A 2,669-nucleotide genomic window follows, 5' to 3' on the forward strand; every position below is an offset into this window, starting at 1 on the left:
GATCTGACTTTGGAAGACAATGTTTTGATACGGTAGTGCTGTGCTATAACAGACTGCGGTGTATAATATCCTATGCTTTGTAGATTTCTACTCTGTGTTCTTCTTACCATGTACGTGCCTTTCCTCTGTGAAGCTAAGGTAAGTTTGCGGTGAAGAGAAGTTGATTTTAAATGCTCCTGGAACAGAGTAGGGGGATATCAGACAAATAACGTGAATAATTATTGCAAATAATATTCACATACATGGAGTTATGCCAAATTATGAAATCATTGCTGCTCTTCTCTCCAGTACATCTACTCATTACTGTGGTCACGGTTGGAAAACAGGTGTTTCCAATAGAGCCCTGTCTCCACGGTCCAAGACCCCCTTCATTTTCTGATGATGGTTCAGATATGATATTTCATGGGTAGAACCGTACTCATGATAGGAAGTGATTGGGCAGGAACGTTCTCCTCTGAGGACATCTATGTAATGGATGCTGATTGGCCTGCTAAATCACTGTGGTCTGTAAGGCACTAATGAGGGACAGCACAGATCAAGAATAGAATCATCATAAATACTGTAGGGTTTCCTTCTCTCTCTCTCTCTCTCTCTCTCTCTCTCAAATGTTCAAATGATTACGAGCTACTTTTCTCTGGCAGACAGAACCAGCAGGACTGGGCTGTGTTTTTTCAGTTTGATAGATGTGTTGTTGAGTCATTGATTAAAACCAACGAGAGCAGATGTCTGTTTACAGGGCCTTAAGCTTGTGAGAATAAGATCATTCTTGAATACTGTTTCTTAAATACATGATATACTGGTTAATCATTTTCTCTATCTTTACTGTTCCATACTTGAATAGTTATATAGTATTGCAGATTTCCTATGTTAAAGCCACAGTTAGTAAGATGTCCTGTTATTTCAACTAATGAAATAAACCTGCTTGATTTTGAATAATATATCATGCTGTATTTTCAGTGCCTTCAGAAAGTACCCCTTGACTTTTTCCACATTTTGTTGTGTTACAGCCTGAATTTAAAATATAATAAATTGAGATTTTGCGTCACTGGCCTACACACAATACCCCATCATTTAAAAGTGGAATTACGTTTAAGACATTTTTACAAATTAATTAAAAATGAACAGCTGAAATGTCTCGAGTCAATACGTATTCAAGCCCTTTGTTATGACAAGCCTAAATAAATTCAGGAGTACAATTTTGGTCAACAAGTCACATAAGTTGCATGGACTCACTCTGTGTGCAATAATATTGGTTAACATGATTTATGAATGATCTAAGATACCCCACACTTACAATTATCTGTAAAATCCCTCAGTCGGGCAGTGAATTTCAAACACAAATTCAACCACAAAGGACAGGGAGGTTTTCCAATGCCTCACAAAGAAGGGCAGCTATTGGTAGATGGATACAAAAAAAAGAGAGTTGACAATGAATATCCCTTTGAGCATGGTGAAGTTATTAATTACACTTTGGATGGTGTACTGTGTCAATACACCCAGTCACTACAAATATAAAGACATTATTCCTAACTCAGTTGCCCGTAGAGGAAGGAAACCACTCAGGGATTTCACCATTAGGCCAATGGTGACTTTAAAACAGTTACAGAGTTTAATGGCTGTGATAAGAGAAACTGAGGATGGAACAACAACATTGTAGTTACTCCACACTACTAACTTACATGACAGAGTGAAAAGAAGGAAGCCTGTGTAGAATTTAAAAAAATCCAAAACATGCATCCTGTTTGCAATAAGGCACCAAAGTAAAACTGCAAAAATGTGGCAAATAAATTAACTTTATGTCCTTTATGTTTGGGGCAAATACAACACAAATCACTGAGTACCACTCTTCATATATTTTAGTGTGGTGGTGGCTGCATCATGTTATGGGTATGCTTATCATTGGCAAGGGTAGACTAGGGAGATTTTGGGGATAAAAAGAAACGGAATAGAGCAAAACACAGGCAAAATCCTATAGGAAAACCTGGTTCAGTCTGCTTTCCAACAGCCCCTAAATAACCTAAAACACAAGGCCAAATATACACTGGAGTTGCTTACCAAGACTATGTTGAATGTTCCTGGGTGACCCTAGTTACAGTTTTTACTTAAATCGGCTTGAAAATCTATGGCAAGAATAAAAAATGTCTGTTTAGCAATGGTCAACAACCAACTTGACAGAGCTTGAAGAATAAAAAAAAAGAATAATGTGCAAATGTTGTACAGGTGTGCAAAGCTCTTAGAGACTTACACCAGAAGGACTCACAGCTGGAATTGCTGTCAAATGTGAATACTTATTTAAATGAGATACTGTATTTTTGTATTTAATTTTCAATCATTTGGAATACAAATGATAAAAACATGTTTTTTGCTTTGTCATTATGGTTATTATGTGTAGATGGGTGAGAGAAATATATATTTAATCATTTTTTTGAATTCAGGCTGTAATACAACAGCATGTGGAATAAGTAAAGGGGTGTGAATACTTTCTGAAGGCACTGTATACCATATATATATAGATTTATGGTAGAATATCATAGTAATCAAGTTCTATTTGCATGGGAAAATGTCAGGGGATGCATTTACTCTATTGCTTGTATTTTTGTTAGTGGTCCACTTTTTTGAATATAGGCACATCTTACAGAGAGTGACAGCTGTAAATGAATCAAAACATG

This window comes from Oncorhynchus masou, chromosome 10, assembly GCF_036934945.1.
Source record: "Oncorhynchus masou masou isolate Uvic2021 chromosome 10, UVic_Omas_1.1, whole genome shotgun sequence".
Taxonomy (NCBI): Eukaryota; Metazoa; Chordata; class Actinopteri; order Salmoniformes; family Salmonidae; genus Oncorhynchus; species Oncorhynchus masou.